Genomic DNA, 23,428 nt, shown 5'->3' with positions numbered 1-23,428 from the left:
TTTGTTGATCCATGCAGATTCCAGAACTTTCCACCACAGAAATGTGAGGAAAATGCGTTTTTTTTGTAAATTATTTTACTTTACAAGGGATTCTGGCTAACAGAACCTGGTGTGAGGCAGTCGAGTCACCCCTTCCTGAATTTCCCTGGGTGTCTACTTTTCAAAAATGTATAGGATTGCTAGGTTTTCCTAGGTGCCGGCAGAGCTAGGGTGCAAAAACTACAGCTAGGCACTTTGCCAAAAAAGGGTCAATTTTTAACTGCAAAATTGAGGTGTGACCAAGTTGCATTTTGCTGCGTTTCCTGTCGCAGGCACAAGGCCGACCCACACAAATGAGGTACCGATTTTATCGGGAGACTTAGGATAATTCATATTTGTAAATCAACTGTTATTACCTATTGAGTTTTCATGCATTTCTCCCTTCCCAATGAAAGACATTGTGTAAAAAAAAATCTTTTTGAAAAATGACCAATAATTCAAATGCTAGTATGAGTATTCCCAATTTTGAAAATGTACAAATATATACTGTTTCTAAACTCTATAATTTGTACCCAATTCAGAAATACATAGGTGTCTTTCATACCGATTTTTCCATGTATACATTTTCCAAGAATAAGTGCTCTATACCCAGTAAATAATAAAATACCATTGAAAGTTGCAGCTCAGTTTTTGGCTCTGGGTTCGTCGAGTTCTTGGTGAAACTAGAAGTCCTATATATCCCCACAACCAGGAAGGTCACACGGATGTAACGGTATATTGCTTTCAAAGAGCTGTCAAAATTACAAGAAGTTATAGGTGAAAACGTTGAGACAAAAGGCTGTTTTTTTCAACTAATTTTCAATTATTTCAATATTTAAATGTTAGTTTCTATAAAGAAACCTTCATGGATTTAGACAAATGACCCCTTTCTGAATTAACAATTTTGCCTACTTTTCGAAAATGTATAGCTTTCCAGGATCCATTATTGCTTTCAAACTCATTTCTACCATTAACTGGAAGGACGTTGAAAGCTCTAAAAATAGTAAAAATAGGCTATGTCCTAGAAAAATGCCAAAACTGTGTGAAAAATGTTGGTTCTCTGACAGAAGACTGTCATTTCCTAAAAGCTGAGAAAATGGAGATTTCAGCCCCACAAACCCTTTTTTGATAATATTTGCAGGGAAAAACCCAGAGGCTTTCATTTGCAGCCCGTTCTTCCCATTTTTCTGAAAAAAACTAAAATTTCACTGTATTTTGCTTAATTTCTGGGACCCCTCCAAGGGAATCCACAAACCCTGGGCACCTTTAGAATCCACATGATGTTGGAAGAAAAGGACGCATATTTGGCATGGATACCTTATGTGGACAAAAAGTTACAGGGGCCTAAGCGCGCACTACCCCAAATCGCCAAAAAAAGGCTTAGCACAGGAGGGGAAAAGGCCTAACAGCGAAGGGGTTAAAATGTGCAAAAGGCTGGACTCATTGTAATGATACTCAATTGACTTTCAAACAACGTTTGCCTTTTGACTTACCAAATTCTTATCTAGTGTTTTTACAACCCAAATTTTAGGGAAAACAATTGGCCTAGGAAGATTAGTGCTGTTAAAAAAAGTTAATCTGCCGTTGACAATTACTTTGTAAGTGAGGGTGATCAAGATAAAGAAAAACGTGTACTTGTTATAGAGGTAGTGTAAGTGTATCACATAGTGAGTGATATGAGTATTACAGGAAATGTTGATCATGAGTGAAGCAGAGGTCTTTTAGATTTGTTGTAGTTGTTGGAGATGTTGGTGACATGTAGAGGTTTCTTTTAATGGTATACAGCTCCTTGGTAAGATAAAGGATGAGCAGAGTGTGATCGGCATACCAGATGATGTTGAGGTTTTGATAGCATGCTATTTGTTTACGGTTCTATGTTCATGATAAATAGCATCGGGTGGAGGTATAACCATTGTTAGATGGTCTAAAAGATGTGGGTGCTTTTGTTTCAGAAGGTCGGGAAATGGACGCTTAAGAGTACTATTAAGTAACTTCCAAACTAAGGATTTCACAGATACTATTTGGCCATGAGGAATAGTATCTCAAACAAAAAATGACTATTTCGGGTAAATGTTATTAGCATATGTTTGGACATTACTTTATTTAGAGTGTATAAGAAAGAAGTAGTAATGTTTTGCTACTTTGTGATTGTTGTTGACATTTTTACTTACGTAAGAAATTACTGTTCGAAAAAGACATTTAAGATATGTTTTTTTCTAATTGTTACATTGTTAATGAAAATGTTGAATGGGTTTTTTAAACACAATCTTTTTGAGTGTGTTTTTTGCCCGCTGTCATATGATGAGTTGTATTGAACTCACTGTTTTTAGTGAAATTCAATATATTCTGTGAACAGCAAAATAAAATATATAACATATTGTACAAATTATTTTGTATTTATTTTTTATTTTTTTTACTTTTTTAAAATAATTTTGTTGTTTTATCCCGTGGTGGTGGGAGACAGGTGAAACAAACAAACATGAATCTTACATAATTTATACATGAAAAATTATACAATAATAATTAAGGGACATTGTTAGTTTGCCAACCACTTTTCAAATGGTGCCCAATTCTTAGAAGCAGTTAAACGTCTTTACTTTCCTCTGAACGCCTGAACAGAAGTCTCTAGTTTGAACCAGGCCAACATCCTGGCCTTCCAATGACAAAAGGTAGGAGGTTCAGGATTTATCCAGAGCGATGTAATGCAGAGTCTGAGCATGGCCATTGCAATAAACAGAAAAGCTTGCAAATATCTTATTCTTTCGGGGGCCATAGAGTATTCATAGCCAGTGATTACCATTTCTGCCGAGATTTTAACTGAAGTTTGAGTTATCTGGGTAAGAAAAGTTTCAGTTTGATTGATAAAGGAAGATAACTCCGGACAGTCATAGAACATGTGAACAGAGTCTGCAGACGGAAATTTACATCTAGCACAAAACGATCCTTTGCCCCCACTAACAACCCGCCATCTAACAAGTTTTGCAGGCGTATAATAGAGGTTAAACATAGCCATATAACTTTGCGAGCGGAGGGTACCTGCAACCAAAACAGACCTAGCTAATACCAACGGAAATTTTAAATCAACTTAAGGTACTCCAAATTTAGTCACCCACTTATTGTTCTGATCATCTAAATCATCTGGAAGTTGAGATAGAAAAGACTGGTATAGACTGCCAATTTTTACCTTCCTTCTTATTAATTCAACTATAGTAATTTTATGAAACATTGTTAAATTTACAGGGAGCTTCTTATAAAAAAAAACTTCTGAATTGCTGGTATTTAAAAAAGTGGTTGGACTGGAGATGAAATTTCTCCTTCAAAAAAGAAAAAGAGGCCATTTGCCCGAGATCAGCCAAGTCACCAATCTCCTTCAAACCAAGAGATGTCCAGGTAATAGCCACCCCCTCTTGAAATATTGATGGAAGTAGCCCAGAAGCGTTTAATGGGGTGTAATAATTGAGCTTAGGGATATGAAAATGACGGCAAACGTTTTGCCAGACCGAGAATAACACCCAAGATACCTTAAATTTTGGTTTTTTAAAGTAACTCAGTGATATTGAATATATTGATGGTGACAGATGTAACGGAAGCTCAGCAGAATCTCCTAGCAAAGGAAGGGTGAAGTGTTGGATCATAGCTGCCCAATAATAATAAATTAAATGCGGAACTGTCCAGCCCCCACGATCCTGCGGGAGACAGGCCCATTTAGCCACCTTCCTTGGTTTACGGTATGCCCATAAAAATCGTTGACATATCCTTTCTGCTCTTATTAAGGTTAGACTAGGAATTAGAAGTAGAATAGATCTGAAAAGATATAAAAATGTAGGGAGGACGAACATTTTAATAATATTACACCGACCAAATAACGCAAAATGTAAACGATCCAGCCTCTCTAACTTATTATGAAGTAGATCAATAATAGGAGAATAATTCAGGTCCAGGATCTGATCTACATCGGGCAAGATTTGAATACCAAGATATGTTGCCTCTGTAGTTATAGGAACATGAGAAATTGGCATTGCAGCGGATTGCAGAATTTGCATCTTTGCAATATTTAACGTATAGCCCGAGATTGAGCCGAATTGGGCTGCCAGAGTCTCCAATGCAGGAAAAGATCGAGCAACATTATCAGTTAGTAATACAATATCATCGGCATATGCCAATGCCTTGTATTCAATTCCATGAACCCTAATAGGAGAAATAGTCTGAGATTTTTCTATCAAACATAAAAAAGGATCAATAAATAAAGCAAAAAGGAGGGGAGCACAGGGGCATCCTTGTCTGGTGCCCCTGCTAATAAGAAAATAATGTCATTCATTACCTGAAATACGAACTTTAGCAGTTGGGGATATATACAGACCTTGTAGAGCCTGGATAAACTCCGATGTATAGCCCTTCCAGCGCAGGACACCCCATAGATACCCCCAGGAGACCCTGTTGAACGCCTTCTCGGTGTCCAACAGGATCACCCCAAGGGAGGAGTTTGTGACCTTTGCCCAGTCTAACAGGGCAATGACACGCCTGATGTGATCCGTCGTGTCCCTGCCGGGAATAAACCCATGCTGGCGGATGGAAACCAGGGGAAGAATTGTTTGGGTTAAACGAGAGGCCAATATCCTTGAATAGATTGTGCTGTCCGTATTGATTAGGGCTATCGACCAATATGATGCAGGGTTTAATTCGTCCTTGCCTTTCTTTTTAAAGAGGACAATTGTCGACTGTCACTAAGAATCAGGGACAGACCCGGTCTGGGCAAGACGGAAAACCTCTAACATTTGCTGTATGAGAAAATCTTATAAAATTCAAGATGAATAAGATCCGGCCCGGCTGCTTTACCGTTAGAAAGGGATTTCATAGCAGTTACGACTTCCTCCCAACTAATAGGTTCTGCCAAAATTTGATTTTAATCAGCTGTGACCTTCTGAGTATCCATAGATTTGAATAATTGGTCCAGGCTAGTTTGTTGTTGTAAAGTTATATTCGAATCCTCTGTATATAGGATCGAATAAAAATCAACGAAAGCATTTACAACACCACTGTGTCTTGAATAATACCAGACTGGTCCTTAACCCTGATAATCTGGTTGGCTACAGCACTTTGTTGAGGACGTTTTGCTAGAACATTGCCAGAATTTTCCCCCTATATCTTCATAAAAGGGCTCTAGTAGATTAGACTTTGTTATAGCAACCGATTTCAGACTTGCTGCTACATCTTCCCCATACGGATATTAATACTTAGATCCAACTCAGCTTGTTGAAGCTCTAATACTCTAGTTTTAACGATTTGCTGCTCTATTTTCCAACGATAGGAGGCGAATCTCTTAGTTTCGCCGCGCAATGTGGCTTTAAATGTGTCCCAGACAGTACCGACCGATGCGGTACGACTATTAATTTTAAAAAACTCTGAGAACCAAACAGTGAGCTGTTCCTGATACAATTTATCTAATAAAAGTTTCCTATCAAAAGTCCATGATCTGATTTGGTTAACAGAACGATCCCATGGGAGACTGAAAATAATGGGATTGTGATCAGATATAGTCCTAGGGTTGATTTTGATCTTAGTAGACCCTGCCCCTTGAGCAGACATAAAAACGAAATCGATACGAACCATTTTGTTATGAGGTATTGAATAGAAAGTGTAGCCCTCTTGATTTGAATAATGATAGTGCCAAAGATCTATCAAACCATGTTCAATAAGAAGAATCCGGAGCGCCTTATAAACTTGAGGCTTTCGTCCGACATATGCGCTATGCTTAATTATATCTAGCTGACTAGGGATATTATTATTAAAATCCCCGCAAAAATACATTGGATGGGACCAGGTAGCTAGCTCTAGATTTAAATTCCTCAGGACCTGCTGGTTATCAAGGTTAGAAGCATATATCGAGCATACAGAAAGCAAACGGTTATTAACCAATAACTCTACAAGTAACCATCTGCCTAAATAATCTTGCTTTATCCTTTTAACCCGCCCAACCCTGGTTTTTAAAATAATAGCAACTCCCCTAGTTGTAGAAGTTTGTCAGGTGCAGGCCACTAAATCATAACCAAAAAATCTGAGATGACTACGGCTGCTCCAAGGAATATGGGTTTCTTGCAGGCAGATTAAATCCACCTGCATCACCTGCAACATCTTATAAAAAATCCTACGTTTTTTAGGGTCATTCAGTCCGCAGATATTCCAGGTTGCACACGTCAATCTAGGAGCAGCCATTAAATTTAGTCAGAAACGAATAGCCCTGAAGAACTATTGAACATTTTGTAAAGCAAATATCTGCAATCCACCTTGTTTTAAAGAGAAATACGAGAATTAGCATCACAATAAATACATTTGAAAAACCCTAAAACATCAGCTAGAGAAAGAGTTCAGGATTTTATATATACCACTCAGGTCATCGCAAAGACAAAAAAGAAGATGAAAATTTGACGGCTGCCCTGCATCTGAGAACAAAAAAATGCATTGCCTAACTCAGGCTATATTGAATCCAGAAATTCCTTAGCAGGTATCTCCGACAAAAAGAACTTTATCTGGCCATTAAAAATCACTTTTAATTTTGCCGGGAAGAGCAAAAATGCCTGGCCCCCTTAGCCTGGAATAGAGGAATTTGCTGCGGGATATGCCATCGGCGATCAACCGTCTCTGAACAAAAATCCGGACGGACAAAGAATTGGCAGTCCTTAGCAGATCGCTTCTTATTAGGTCTGGCAAGGTCTAATATGCGTTCACGGGCGAGGAAATTATTGAAACATACCAGGATAGCACGGGGGTAGGGATTATTGGCACTGGCAGAGGATTGCTTTTTTTTATTGAATGGAAAACGATGCGCTCTCTGTATTTCGAGATTCCAATCCCATTGGGTGACCTCTGGGAGAGCATCGGTAAAAAGCTCCACTATAAACTGCTGGACATCGTCACCCTCTTTGTTTTCCTCTATCCCCAAGATCCGAAGGTTATTCCTTCTAGCCTGATTCTCAAGATCTGAAAGCTTCCATAAGATGTCCTTGCGTTGCTCTTTGACCTCTGTGACTAGATATTTCTGAACAGCTGCAGCATCTTCAAGAGCTGAAATCCGTTCTTCAGCTTCGGCGACCCTAGTAGTAGTTTCGGTGCAGGTTTTAATAACACGTCGAAGAGAGTTCTGCATTTTGCGGCAAGCCCCCTGGGTACGCATGTTCTCTTGTCTTGTTGCTTCTCTGTGCATCATTATGGTTTGATAAATTGTTACCAGGGAAACCTCTTCAGAGATAGCTGACACGGCTCCCCCAATGTTTTTACATATATCCTGCATATTCAATCGAGGTTGCTCAACAGGTAGATTATTCTGCAAATTTTGCTCAATAGATTGGGAAGATGCTTTAGAGCCGGGGGCTTTGCGAACTGTATCGGTATTCAGATCTTTTGAAGCCTCGCTAAGACGCCAATCAGCCGAGTCGCTATCATAGTCCGACCACTGTGGCTCTGGATCGTCATCATCATCCTCCCTGGATACAGAATGATCAGAGACCGAGTAAAACTTGTCGGTAGTCTCACTAACCTCTGAGCCCCTGGTGTCATGAGATTGTTCTGTAGGCAACTCCAAAGAAGCAGGTATAAGCGTATTGGAAAGCTGAACTACGTTACCCAGCATGCACCGGATGGGAGAATATGTACCATTAGAGGAATCTGGAGCCTCTTTTGAAGGATTAATAGAGTTAGTAAGTCCCGGGAGCTCAAAAGGATCAATATGATGGAAAGAGCTTCCTAAATTAGACAGCGCTGTGGTAGATACTGTTAAAGGTGGACTCTGTAATAAGGAGGGATTGTCAACAGCAGCCGGGATATGAGAAGTTGTCAGCCAAGTCGGGGAAGGAACTGCATTATTAGGAGCCTGCGGCTTCACCCCCTCCTTACCGGAAAGATCTTTGGGAGTCACTGTGTCAGACAAACCGGTATTTGATGTGAGAACTTTTTCCTTCTCCCCGAGCCCTCCAAACATTTCAGGGAGTGTTCGACCCTTGGTAGAGATCGAGGGAGTGGCGGCAACTACTGCAGGGATCGTAGATGGAGGTTTGTCTGTATTCGTAAGGCGTCCCTTCTGGTTCAAAGCCACAGGGTCTTTCAAGTCAGCTTCCTGCTGGTTATGCGTTGAGCTGCGGGACTTGAGAGCGGCAGCCGCCACTTTAGATGGCACTTTCATCGGCATCCTGCTTTTGAAAGTCGGAGGTGGAAAGCCAAGGCCTGGAGAACAATCGCCGGACTTGGAAGTAGAAAGCGCCGCACGAAGCACCGACCCAGATGAGCGGAGGGTAGGACGCTGAGCAGCCCGCCAAACCCACCACAATCCAGGTCTGATAGAGGCCAAGAGAAAGGTAAGAGCCATAGGTGGGATTGCTTCTTTTCCTACTCAGTGAAAGAAAGACAATTTTAGCAAATATTATGCAAGCAGGGGAGAACAGTCATTCAGGGGTCCACTGCGGTTCAGGAGAGCAGAACGCCACCTCACTCGGCCGAGAGCACGGCCGCCATCTTGCTCCTCAATTATTTTGTATTTTGTATTGTGAAATATATATTATAACTCAATTTTTTCTTCTCTTCCACAGATATTATATTTATTAGGTAAGTACGACAAACAAAAAATACTTTTTCATCACTTTCTTACTTCTCTTACTGTCTATCCTTTCTTCAATGTCTCTCTTACTTCTTTACCTTTCCTCATCTTACTCCTCTCCCCTCATACTACTTACTCCCCTTCATTCATCTTTACACTCTTTCTCTCACCATCAGTACTCTTCTTTCACCCTCACTCATCGTGTCCAACTCCCTCTTTCCCCTATCTGTCCCTCACTTGTCTTTTCTATCTTCCTCCATCACTACCCTTGTCTTGCTGTATCGATCAGTCTCTTCTCACTGCCCCATTACTCTCATTCCTTCACATCATCCCTCAGTGATCTTCACTCACTTCACTTCTTTCACTTCGTCACTCCCTTTTGCTCACTCCCCTTTCTTCCATCCGTCACTAAGTCTGTTCCTCTGTGTCAGTCACTATAACTGATTTACCCCCTCACAGTCTGTTACTCTCCCTCTGTTTCTCTCTTTTACTGTCTCCCTCTCTCTCCACCAGTCTTCCTTTTCTTATCTCTCTCTTTCCATAAATCCTTCTCTCTCACTTACTTTTTTTCCCTTTCTCTTAATATGCTTCTTTTTCCATCACTCCCCTTCCCTCACCTGTATATCCCTTCCCTCACTGTCACTGCCCTTCATTCAATCTGAGTCCTCTGCCTCCACTTCATGTTCTCTTCTTGCTGCATCACTCTCATTCTATTTCTCCTGCACCCATTCCCTCACTCTCCCTCATATTCTTTCACTCACTCCCTCTGTCGATCCCCTTCCCTTATTCCCCGTACCTCAATCCCTTTTGGTAACTCTCATTCCTTTAGTCTCTCACTCCTTTCACTCCATTTCTCTCTCACTCTCTCCCTCTGTGTTTCTCCCTCACCCTTTCTTTCTTTCCCTTTCTGTTTTTTCACTTCTACTTACTTTTGTATTATGAAATATATATTATAACTTAATTTTTTCTTGTCTTTTACAGATACTATATCTATATAAAAATATTGTATTAAGTTGCCATTATTTATATGCTAAGTATGACAAACAGAAAAAACTTTTACTTCATTCTCTTACTTCTCTTTCTCTCTTTCCCATTCTTTAATCTCTCTCTTACTCCTCTTCTTCTACTCATCTTAGTCTCCTTTTCTCATTATCATTACTGCCCTTCATTCACTTTTACAGTCTTTCTGTCACTATCAGTACTCTCTCTTCACCCTCATTCACCTTGTCCAACTCCCTCTTTCCCCTGTCTGTCTCTCACTTCTCTTTCCTATCTTCGTCCATCACTACCCTTGTGTTGCTGTATTGCTTAGTCTCTTCTCACTCACCCCTTACTCCCTTTCCATAACATCATCCCTCAATCACCTTCACTCACTCCACTTCTCTCACTCCCTCACTCTCTTTTGCTCAGTTCCCTTCCTTTATTCCCTCCCTCACTCTCTTTTCCTCCATCTGTGTCTAAATATCTTCCTCTGTCTCAGTCACTATAACTGATGTATTCCTTCTCACTCCCTCACTCTCCTTCTGTTTGTCTCTTTCACTGTCTCCCTCTCTCTTCACTACTCTTCCTTTTAATTTCTCTCTCTTTCTATAAAGATACTTCTTTTTCAATCACTCCCTTTCCCTCAATCTTATATCCCTTCCCTCACTATCACTGCCCTTCATTTAATCTGAGTCCTCTTCCACCACTTCATGTTCTCCTCACTGTGCATCAGTCCTATTCCCTTTCTTTTGCTTCTATTCCCTCACTCACCCTCACTCTCTTTTAGATACTCCATCTGACAATACCCTTCCCTTATTCCCCTTTCACTCAGTCTAACCACTTCACTCCCTGTCAGTTACTCGTTCTCCCTCTCTTTCTCTCTCACTCTCTCCCTCTCTCTCTCCCTCACCCTTCCTTTCTTTCCCTTCCTGTTTCTTTCACTTCTACTTTCTTTTGTATTGTGAATTGTATATTATAACTCAATTTGTTCTTGTCTTCCACAGATACTATATTTATAATAAAAAGTAATAATAACTAGTCATTATTTATAAGGTAAGTATGACAAACAAAAAATACCTTTTCATCACTCTATTATTTCTCTATCTCTCATTCCCTTTCTTCACTCTCTCTCTTACTCACCTTCCTTTTCTTCATCTTACTCTCCTTTCCTCATTATCCTTACTCCTCTTTATTCACCTTTATACTCCTTTTCTCACTATCAGTACTCTTCCTTCATCCTCACTCAGCTTGTCTAACTTTGTCTTTTCCCTCTCTGTCCCTCACTTCTCTTTCCTATCTTCCTCTATCACTACCCTTGTCTTGCTGTATTGCTCAGCCTCTTCTCACTTTCCCCTTACTCTTTTTCCTTCATATCATCCCTCACTCTCTTTCACTCACTCTACTTCTCTCACTCCCTCTCACTTTCTTTCCCTCACTCCATCTGTCAGTCCCTTTCCCTTACTCCTCTTTCCTCATTCACTTTTGCCAACTCCCATTCCTTTAGTCCCACACTCCCCTTCACTCCATTTCGATCTCCCTCTCTCCCTCTATCTCACTCAGTCTAACCGCCTTACTCCCTCTCAGTCACTTGCTCTCCCTCTCTTTCTCTCTCACTCTCTTTCTCTCTTTCTCTCCCTCACCTTTCCTGACTTTCTGTTTCAGTTTATTTCACTCCTACTTTATCCCTCAGTCCCCTTTCCTCTCTCTTAATCTCCTTCCTTCTCTCTCATTCCCTTCACTCACCCTCATACACCTTCTTTAAGTGTCACTACCCTTCACCCACCGTCACTACCCTTCCCCACTCTACTTTCTCCAGTCTGTATTTTTTACCCTTTCACTTTCCCGTTCCCTTTTCCTCACTCCCCTTTGCTCTCCTTCTCTCACTCCATTCTTTATTCCCCTTTTTTACTCCCGTTTTCTAAGTTCCTCCATCCCCTCACTCCACTTCCCTCTCTCTCACTTTCCATCTGACACTTTCCATTACCCCCGTTCCCTCACCCTCATACCCCTTCCCTCACCGTCAGTCCACTTCTTTTACCTTCACTCCCTTCACTCTTCTCTACTTCTCCCTTTTCATCTCTTACTCCCCTTCTCTGTCTCTGTTCCATGCTCCCCTTCCCTCACTCTGCTTTCCTAACTCCCTCCATCCCCTCTCTCCACTTCTCTCTCCCTCACTCTCCACATTTCACTTTCACTTACCCCCCTTTTCTCATCCTTATATCCCTTCTCTCACCATCACTCCACTTGTCTTACCTTTACTCCCTTTACCGTGATCTACTTCTCCCTCTCCGTCTCTTACTCTCCTTCCCTGTGTACGTCCCCTGCTCCCCTTTTCTCACTCCCCGTCTCTCACTTTCCTTTCCTTACTGTCATTCCCTTACTCTTTCACTCACCTTACTACACTCCCCTACCCTTAGTCCCCTTGTTTCAGTCACTCTTTGACTCCCCTTTCCTCACTCATCATACTCCCTTTTCCTCACTCATTCTCTCAGTCCCTTCCTCCCCTTCACTCAGTCATTTCAGTCATTCATTTATACACTACACATTCATTCAAAAAAGACTGACACAGTGTATAAGAAATACAGCTATTCTTGGAAAAGTGAAGTTAGTTCTGAAAATAACTTTTTTTTTTGTTCTTTTATATATTTTTTTCTTTTTTGAAAGTTGTATTTTTTTGTGTTTTTTGTTCAAGAACAGGAAACAGGAAATGAAAAAACGTTCAACGGGAACATTGGTGCTGCACAATTTTATTTTCAATCAAGTTGAGGCTCTGCTCCCCGTAGCAGAGTATCTCATAGCACATATTGCACCTCATGTGCACTGTGCTCAGGAACGGGCGTATATCCAATGCTGATGTAGATGGTGATGCATTAGGTGCCCCCGTCGATGTGCTGAGCACAGCAGGTGGTAGTTGACATGCGAGGGCTCTAGTTGAAGCCTGTGCATACTGTGGAGGGTGCACATTCCTCACATGCCTTATCATTGTATGAATTGAAAAAGAATACTTCTTTTAAGGGTTGCCCCGTGAGAGGATACATCCACAAATGTTGCACGTCACCTTTGGGGCATTTACTTTTTTCTGCCCCTGGGGATATGTAAAAAATTGCCAAATAAATAATTCTTTGGTCTTCTTTACTGGTGCCTGATGTTCCTGGATCAGAAGAGGAATCCATTCTTCCTGCCATCTTTTCAAATCTCTGGAACAATCCTTGAAGAAAGCTGGAAAGGTCCTTCTCCCAAGAGAGTGAAACAGATTGTGAGGGAAGTGGGTGGGGTTTTTGAAGATTCTGGAACAGAAACTACTATAAACCAATCAAAAGTGTTGTTTTCGAGTCACATGACTTGACGTGCGCACACGGGTGCTCGCACAGGTGCGCAAATGTTGCATACAAATGGCGTTCTACCCGATTTTCATAAAAGTTTCAAAACATGTAAAGGAGGCAAGGAAGAGACTCCCTGACGCCCTAGGCATTCTCAGGGGGTCCCTGAAGGACCCCAAAGGGCAAATAAAACATTTTTTTTTTCAAAAAAATTGCAAGGTGCACGCACCCTCGAGGCACAAGTTACTCAAAAACAATAGTGAAGAACGTGAAAATGAGGCAGGTTAGAGACTCCCTGACCCCCTAGGCCTTCTCAGGGGGTCCCTGAAGGACCCCGAAGGGCAAAAAAAAACATTTAAAAAAAAAAATCCAGTTAAATAACAAGTTTGAGTGATTAGATGTTGGTTGGCTCTAAAAAGAGCCGTTGTGTTCATTGAGTATGTATATATATAAAATGAATATATATTAATATTCACTTAAAAAATAATAGGTTTCACACACGTTATAATTAGGAATTAGCTTTTAAAAAACCTTGCAAATACACTGAAAAAACCATAGGTTTCACACACGTTATAGTTAGGAATTAGCATTTAAAAAACCTTGCAAATTCACTGAAAAAACCATAGGTTTCACACATGTTATAGTTAGCTGGACATTTCACTCATGCAAAAAATTTGAAATTCCACCGTTATAGTAAGTTCAGCTAACTATAACTTGCGCGACCGCAATGCACTGCTGATGACGTCACATAATACATCACTCATGACATGGTCAGTGACATCACTCATGACATCACTGATGACATCTCAAATGACATCACTGATGACATCTAACGGTAGAATTTCAAAGGTTTTGTATGAGTGAAATGTCCGGCTAACTATAACATGTGTGAAACCTATGTTTTTTTCAGTGAATATATATATCTATACTACTATTATAAAGCAAGAACTTTGGACCTTTGAGGCGGGTAAACTCGGGAACCACAGCGCCAATCCACACACCGATACATCATTGTAATCGTCAGGGTGTGCAGATGGACATAGGCTATATAAATAAAAAAAATATAGATACCCCCAGGAGACCCTGTTGAACGCCTTCTCGGCGTCCAACAGGATCACCCCAAGGGAGGAGTTTGTGACCTTTGCCCAGTCTAACAGGGCAATGACACGCCTGATGTGATCCGTCGTGTCCCTGCCGGGAATAAACCCATGCTGGCGGATGGAAACCAGGGGAAGAATTGTTTGGGTTAAACGAGAGGCCAATATCCTTGAATAGATTGTGCTGTCCGTATTGATTAGGGCTATCGGCCAATATGATGCAGGGTTTAATTCGTCCTTGCCTTTCTTTTTAAAGAGGACAATTGTCGACTGTCACTAAGAATCAGGGACAGACCCGGTCTGGGCAAGACGGAAAACCTCTAACATTTGCTGTATGAGAAAATCTTATAAAATTCAAGATGAATAAGATCCGGCCCGGCTGCTTTACCGTTAGAAAGGGATTTCATAGCAGTTACGACTTCCTCCCAACTAATAGGTTCTGCCAAAATTTGATTTTAATCAGCTGTAACCTTCTGAGTATCCATAGATTTGAATAATTGGTCCAGGCTAGTTTGTTGTTGTAAAGTTATATTCGAATCCTCTGTATATAGGATCGAATAAAAATCAACGAAAGCATTTACAACACCACTGTGTCTTGAATAATACCAGACTGGTCCTTAACCCTGATAATCTGGTTGGCTACAGCACTTTGTTGAGGACGTTTTGCTAGAACCTTGCCAGAATTTTCCCCCTATATCTTCATAAAAGGGCTCTAGTAGATTAGACTTTGTTATAGCAACCGATTTCAGACTTGCTGCTACATCTTCCCCATACGGATATTAATACTTAGATCCAACTCAGCTTGTTGAAGCTCTAATACTCTAGTTTTAACGATTTGCTGCTCTATTTTCCAACGATAGGAGGCGAATCTCTTAGTTTCGCCGCGCAATGTGGCTTTAAATGTGTCCCAGACAGTACTGACCGATGCGGTACGACTATTAATTTAAAAAAACTCTGAGATCCAAACAGTGAGCTGTTCCTGATACAATTTATCTAATAAAAGTTTCCTATCGATAGTCCATGATCTGATTTGGTTAACAGAACGATCCCATGGTAGACTGAAAATAATGGGATAGTGATCAGATATAGTCCTAGGGTTGATTTTGATCTTAGTAGACCCTGCCCCTTGAGCAGACATAAAAACGAAATCGATACGAACCATTTTGTTATGAGGTATTGAATAGAAAGTGTAGCCCTCTTGATTTGAATAATGATAGTGCCAAAGATCTATCAAACCATGTTCAATAAGAAGAATCCGGAGCGCCTTATAAACTTGAGGCTTTCGTCCGACATATGCGCTATGCTTAATTATATCTAGCTGACTAGGGATATTATTATTAAAATCCCCGCAAAAATACATTGGATGGGACCAGGTAGCTAGCTCTAGATTTAAATTCCTCAGGACCTGCTGGTTATCAAGGTTAGAAGCATATATCGAGCATACAGAAAGCAAACGGTTATTAACCAATAACTCTACAAGTAACCATCTGCCTAAATAATCTTGCTTTATCCTTTTAACCCGACCAACCCCGGTTTTTAAAATAATAGCAACTCCCCTAGTTGTAGAAGTTTGTCGGGTGCAGGCCACTAAATCATAACCAAAAAATCTGAGATGACTACGGCTGCTCCAAGGAATATGGGTTTCCTGCAGGCAGATTAAATTCACCTGCATCACCTGCAACATCTTATAAAAAATCCTACGTTTTTTAGGGTCATTCAGTCCGCAGATATTCCAGGTTGCACACGTCAATCTAGGAGCAGCCATTAAATTTAGTCAGAAACGAATAGCCCTGAAGAACTATTGAACATTTTGTAAAGCAAATATCTGCAATCCACCTTGTTTTAAAGAGAAATACGAGAATTAGCATCACAATAAATACATTTGAAAAACCCTAAAACATCAGCTAGAGAAAGAGTTCAGGATTTTATATATACCACTCAGGTCATCGCAAAGACAAAAAAGAAGACGAAAATTTGACGGCTGCCCTGCATCTGAGAACAAAAAAATGCATTGCCTAACTCAGGCTATATTGAATCCAGAAATTCCTTAGCAGGTATCTCCGACAAAAAGAACTTTATCTGGCCATTAAAAATCACTTTTAATTTTGCCGGGAAGAGCAAAAATGCCTGGCCCCCTTAGCCTGGAATAGAGGAATTTGCTGTGGGAGATGCCATCGGCGATCAACCGTCTCTGAACAAAAATCCGGACGGACAAAGAATTGGCAGTCCTTAGCAGATCGCTTCTTATTAGGTCTGGCAAGGTCAAATATGCGTTCACGGGCGAGGAAATTATTGAAACATACCAGGATAGCACGGGGGTAGGGATTATTGGCACTGGCAGAGGATTGCTTTTTTTTATTGAATGGAAAACGATGCGCTCTCTGTATTTCGAGATTCCAATCCCATTGGGTGACCTCTGGGAGAGCATCGGTGAAAAACTCCACTATAAACTGCTGGACATCGTCACCCTCTTTGTTTTCCTCTATCCCCAAGATCCGAAGGTTATTCCTTCTAGCCCGATTCTCAAGATCTGAAAGCTTCCATAAGATGTCCTTGCGTTGCTCTTTGACCTCTGTGACTAGATATTTCTGAACAGCTGCAGCATCTTCAAGAGCTGAAATCCGTTCTTCAGCTTCGGCGACCCTAGTAGTAGTTTCGGTGCAGGTTTTAATAACACGTCGAAGAGAGTTCTGCATTTTGCGGCAAGCCCCCTGGGTACGCATGTTCTCTTGTCTTGTTGCTTCTCTGTGCATCATTATGGTTTGATAAATTGTTACCAGGGAAACCTCTTCAGAGATAGCTGACACGGCTCCCCCAATGTTTTTACGTATATCCTGCATATTCAATCGAGGTTGCTCAACAGGTAGATTATTCTGCAAATTTTGCTCAATAGATTGGGAAGATGCTTTAGAGACGGGGGCTTTGCGAACTGTATCAGTATTCAGATCTTTTGAAGCCTCGCTAAGACGCCAATCAGCCGAGTCGCTATCATAGTCCGACCACTGTGGCTCTGGATCTTCATCATCATCCTCCCCGGATACAGAATGATCAGAGACCGAGTAAAACTTGTCGGTAGTCTCACTAACCTCTGAGCCCCTGGTGTCATGAGATCGTTCTGTAGGCAACTCCAAAGAAGCAGGTATAAGCGTATTGGAAAGCTGAACTACGTTACCCAGCATGCACCGGATGGGAGAATATGTACCATTAGAGGAATCTGGAGCCTCTTTTGAAGGATTAATAGAGTTAGTAAGTCCCGGCAGCTCAAAAGGATCAATATGATGGAAAGAGCTTCCTAAATTAGACAGCGCTGTGGTAGATACTGTTAAAGGTGGACTCTGTAATAAGGAGGGATTGTCAACAGCAGCCGGGATATGAGAAGTTGTCAGCCAAGTCGGGGAAGGAACTGCATTATTAGGAGCCTGCGGCTTCACCCCCTCCTTACCGGAAAGATCTTTGGGAGTCTTTGAATCTTGTCCTTGCACTGTGTCAGACAAACCGGTATTTGATGTGAGAACTTTTTCCTTCTCCCCGAGCCCTCCAAACATTTCAGGGAGTGTTCGACCCTTGGTAGAGATCGAGGGAGTGGCGGCAACTACTGCAGGGATCGTAGATGGAGGTTTGTCTGTATTTGTAAGGCGTCCCTTCTGGTTCAAAGCCACAGGGTCTTTCAAGTCAGCTTCCTGCTGGTTATGCGTTGAGCTGCGGGACTTGAGAGCGGCAGCCGCCACTTTGGATGGCACTTTCATCGGCATCCTGCTTTTGAAAGTCGGAGGTGGAAAGCCAAGGCCTGGAGAACAATCGCCGGACTTGGAAGTAGAAAGCGTCGCACGAAGCACCGACCCAGATGAGCGGAGGGTAGGACGCTGAGCAGCCCGCCAAACCCACCACAATCCAGGTCTGCTAGAGGCCAAGAGAAAGGTAAGAGCCATAGGTGGGATTGCTTCTTTTCCTACTCAGTGAAAGAAAGACAATTTTAGCAAATATTATGCAAGCAGGGGAGAGCAGTCATTCAGGGGTCCACTGCGGTTCAGGAGAGCAGAACGCCACCTCACTCGGCCGAGCGCACAGCCGCCATCTTGCTCCTCAATTCTTTTGTATTTTGTATTGTGAAATATATATTATAACTCAATTGTTTCTTCTCTTCCACAGAAATTATATTTATTAGGTAAGTACGACAAACAAAAAATACTTTTTCATCACTTTCTTACTTCTCTTACTGTCTATCCTTTCTTCAATGTCTCTCTTACTTCTTTACCTTTCCTCATCTTACTCCTCTCCCCTCATACTACTTACTCCCCTTCATTCATCTTTACACTCTTTCTCTCACCATCAGTACTCTTCTTTCACCCTCACTCATCGTGTCCAACTCCCTCTTTCCCCTATCTGTCCCTCACTTGTCTTTTCTATCTTCCTCCATCACTACCCTTGTCTTGCTGTATCGATCAGTCTCTTCTCACTGCCCCCTTACTCTCATTCCTTCACATCATCCCTCAGTGATCTTCACTCACTTCACTTCTTTCACTTCGTCACTCCCTTTTGCTCACTCCCCTTTCTTCCATCCGTCACTAAGTCTGTTCCTCTGTGTCAGTCACTATAACTGATTTACCCCCTCACAGTCTGTTACTCTCCCTCTGTTTCTCTCTTTTACTGTCTCCCTCTCTCTCCACCAGTCTTCCTTTTCTTATCTCTCTCTTTCCATAAATCCTTCTCTCTCACTTACTTTTTTTCCCTTTCTCTTAATATGCTTCTTTTTCCATCACTCCCCTTCCCTCACCTGTATATCCCTTCCCTCACTGTCACTGCCCTTCATTCAATCTGAGTCCTCTGCCTCCACTTCATGTTCTCTTCTTGCTGCATCACTCTCATTCTATTTCTCCTGCACCCATTCCCTCACTCTCCCTCATACTCTTTCACTCACTCCATCTGTCGATCCCCTTCCCTTATTCCCCGTACCTCAATCCCTTTTGATAACTCTCATTCCTTTAGTCTCTCACTCCTTTCACTCCATTTCTCTCTCACTCTCTCCCTCTGTGTTTCTCCCTCTCCCTTTCTTTCTTTCCCTTTCTGTTTTTTCACTTCTACTTACTTTTGTATTATGAAATATATATTATAACTTAATTTTTTCTTGTCTTTTACAGATACTATATCTATATAAAAATATTGTATTAAGTTGCCATTATTTATATGCTAAGTATGACAAACAGAAAAAACTTTTACTTCATTCTCTTACTTCTCTTTCTCTCTTTCCCATTCTTTAATCTCTCTCTTACTCCCCTTCTTCTACTCATCTTAGTCTCCTTTTTTCATTATCATTACTGCCCTTCATTCACTTTTACAGTCTTTCTGTCACTATCAGTACTCTCTCTGCACCCTCATTCACCTTGTCCAACTCCCTCTTTCCCCTGTCTGTCTCTCACTTCTCTTTCCTATCTTCTTCCATCACTACCCTTGTGTTGCTGTATTGCTTAGTCTCTTCTCACTCACCCCTTACTCTCTTTCCATAACATCATCCCTCAATCACCTTCACTCACTCCACTTCTCTCACTCCCTCACTCTCTTTTGCTCAGTTCCCTTCCTTTATTCCCTCCCTCACTCTCTTTTCCTCCATCTGTGTCTAAATATCTTCCTCTGTCTCAGTCACTATAACTGATGTATTCCTTCTCACTCCCTCACTCTCCTTCTGTTTGTCTCTTTCACTGTCTCCCTCTCTCTTCACTACTCTTCCTTTTATTTTCTCTCTCTTTCTATAAAGATACTTCTTTTTCAATCACTCCCTTTCCCTCAATCTTATATCCCTTCCCTCACTATCACTGCCCTTCATTTAATCTGAGTCCTCTTCCACCACTTCATGTTCTCCTCAGTGTGCATCAGTCCTATTCCCTTTCTTTTGCTTCTATTCCCTCACTCACCCTCACTCTCTTTCACATACTCCATCTGACAATACCCTTCCCTTATTCCCCTTTCACTCAGTCTAACCACTTCACTCCCTGTCAGTTACTCGTTCTCCCTCTCTTTCTCTCTCACTCTCTCCCTCTCTCTCTCCCTCACCCTTCCTTTCTTTCCCTTCCTGTTTCTTTCACTTCTACTTTCTTTTGTATTGTGAATTGTATATTATAACTCAATTTGTTCTTGTCTTCCACAGATACTATATTTATAATAAAAAGTAATAATAACTAGTCATTATTTATAAGGTAAGTATGACAAACAAAAAATACCTTTTCATCACTCTATTATTTCTCTATCTCTCATTCCCTTTCTTCACTCTCTCTCTTACTCACCTTCCTTTTCTTCATCTTACTCTCCTTTCCTCATTATCCTTACTCCTCTTTATTCACCTTTATACTCCTTTTCTCACTATCAGTACTCTTCCTTCATCCTCACTCAGCTTGTCCAACTTTGTCTTTTCCCTCTCTGTCCCTCACTTCTCTTTCCTATCTTCCTCTATCACTACCCTTGTCTTGCTGTATTGCTCAGCCTCTTCTCACTTCCCCTTACTCTTTTTCCTTCATATCATCCCTCACTCTCTTTCACTCACTCTACTTCTCTCACTCCCTCTCACTTTCTTTCCCTCACTCCATCTGTCAGTCCCTTTCCCTTACTCCTCTTTCCTCATTCACTTTTGCTAACTCCCATTCCTTTAGTCCCACACTCCCCTTCACTCCATTTCAATCTCCCTCTCTCCCTCTATCTCACTCAGTCTAACCGCCTTACACCCTCTCAGTCACTTGCTCTCCCTCTCTTTCTCTCTCACTCTCTTTCTCTCCCTCACCTTTCCTGACTTTCTGTTTCAGTTTCTTTCACTCCTACTTTATCCCTCAGTCCCCTTTCCTCTCTCTTAATCTCCTTCCTTCTCTCTCATTCCCTTCACTCACCCTCATACACCTTCCCTAAGTGTCACTGCCCTTCACTCACCGTCACTACCCTTCCCCACTCTACTTTCTCCAGTCTGTATTTTTTACCCTTTCACTTTCCCGTTCCCTTTTCCTCACTCCCCTTTGCTCTCCTTCTCTCACTCCATTCTTTATTCCCCTTTTTTACTCCCGTTTTCTAAGTTCCTCCATCCCCTCACTCCACTTCTCTCTCTCTCACTTTCCATCTGACACTTTCCATTACCCCCCTTCCCTCACCCTCATACCCCTTCCCTCACCGTCAGTCCACTTCTTTTACCTTCACTCCCTTCACTCTTCTCTACTTCTCCCTTTTCATCTCTTACTCCCCTTCTCTGTCTCTGTTCCATGCTCCCCTTCCCTCACTCTGCTTTACTAACTCCCTCCATCCCCTCTCTCCACTTCTCTCTCCCTCACTCTCCACATTTCACTTTCACTTACCCCCCTTTTCTCATCCTTATATCCCTTCTCTCACCATCACTCCACTTGTCTTACCTTTACTCCCTTTACCATGATCTACTTCTCCCTCTCCGTCTCTTACTCTCCTTCCCTGTGTACGTCCCCTGCTCCCCTTTTCTCACTCCCCGTCTCTCACTTTCCTTTCCTTACTGTCATTCCCTTACTCTTTCACTCACCTTACTACACTCCCCTACCCTTAGTCCCCTTGTATCAGTCACTCTTTGACTCCCCTTTCCTCACTCATCATACTCCCTTTTCCTCACTCATTCTCTCAGTCCCTTCCTCCCCTTCACTCAGTCATTTCAGTCATTCATTTATACACTACACATTCATTCAAAAAAGACTGACACAGTGTATAAGAAATATAGCTATTCTTGGAAAAGTGAAGTTAGTTCTGAAAATAACTTTTTTTTTTCCTTTTATATATTTTTTTCTTTTTTGAAAGTTGTATTTTTTTGTGTTTTTTGTTCAAGAACAGGAAACAGGAAATGAAAAAACGTTCAACAGGAACATTGGTGCTGCACAATTTTATTTTCAATCAAGTTGAGGCTCTGCTCCCCGTAGCAGAGTATCTCATAGCACATATTGCACCTCATGTGCACTGTGCTCAGGAACGGGCATATATCCAATGCTTATGTAGATGGTGATGCATTAGGTGCCCCCGTTGATGTGCTGAGCACAGCAGGTGGTAGTTGACATGCGAGGGCTCTAGTTGAAGCCTGTGCATACTGTGGAGGGTGCACATTCCTCACATGCCTTATCATTGTATGAATTGAAAAAGAATACTTCTTTTAAGGGTTGCCCCTTGAGAGGATACATCCACAAATGTTGCACGTCACCTTTGGGGCATTTACTTTTTTCTGCCCCTGGGGATATGTAAAAAATTGCCAAATAAATAATTCTTTGGTCTTCTTTACTGGTGCCTGATGTTCCTGGATCAGAAGAGGAATCCATTCTTCCTGCCATCTTTTCAAATCTCCGGAACAATCCTTGAAGAAAGCTGGAAAGGTCCTTCTCCCAAGAGAGTGAAACAGATTGTGAGGGAAGTGGGTGGGGTTTTTGAAAATTCTGGAACAGAAACTACTATAAACCAATCAAAAGTGTTGTTTTCGAGTCACATGACTTGACGTGCGCACACGGGTGCTCGCACAGGTGCGCGCATGTTGCATAAAAATTGCGTTCTACCCGATTTTCATAAAAGTTTCAAAACGTGTTAAGGAGGCAAGGAAGAGACTCCCTGACCCCCTAGGCATTCTCAGGGGGTCCCTGAAGGACCCCAAAGGGCAAATAAAACATTTTTTTTTTCAAAAAAATTGCAAGGTGCACGCACCCTCGAGGCACAAGTTACTCAAAAACAATAGTGAAGAACGTGAAAATGAGGCAGGTTAGAGACTCCCTGACCCCCTAGGCCTTCTCAGGGGGTCCCTGAAGGACCCCAAAGGGCAAAAAAAACATTAAAAAAAAAAAATCCAGTTAAATAACAAGTTTGAGTGATTAGATGTTGGTTGGCTCTAAAAAGAGCCGTTGTGTTCATTGAGTATGTATATATATAAAATGAATATATATTAATATTCACTTAAAAAATAATAGGTTTCACACACGTTATAATTAGGAATTAGCTTTTAAAAAACCTTGCAAATACACTGAAAAAACCATAGGTTTCACACACGTTATAGTTAGGAATTAGCATTTAAAAAACCTTGCAAATTCACTGAAAAAACCATAGGTTTCACACACGTTATAGTTAGGAATTAGCATTTAAAAAACCTTGCAAATTCACTGAAAAAACCATAGGTTTCACACATGTTATAGTTAGCTGGACATTTCACTCATGCAAAAAATTTGAAATTCCACCGTTATAGTAAGTTCAGCTAACTATAACTTGCGCGACCGCAATGCACTGCTGATGGCGTCATATAATACATCACTCATGACATGGTCAGTGACATCACTCATGACATCACTGATGACATCTCAAATGACATCACTGATGACATCTAACGGTAGAATTTCAAAGGTTTTGTATGAGTGAAATGTCCGGCTAACTATAACATGTGTGAAACCTATGTTTTTTTCAGT

The sequence above is a fragment of the Lissotriton helveticus genome, chromosome 6 (genome assembly GCF_964261635.1).
Source record: "Lissotriton helveticus chromosome 6, aLisHel1.1, whole genome shotgun sequence".
Classification (NCBI taxonomy): Eukaryota; Metazoa; Chordata; class Amphibia; order Caudata; family Salamandridae; genus Lissotriton; species Lissotriton helveticus.
Note: the sequence above shows the minus strand (reverse complement) of the source record.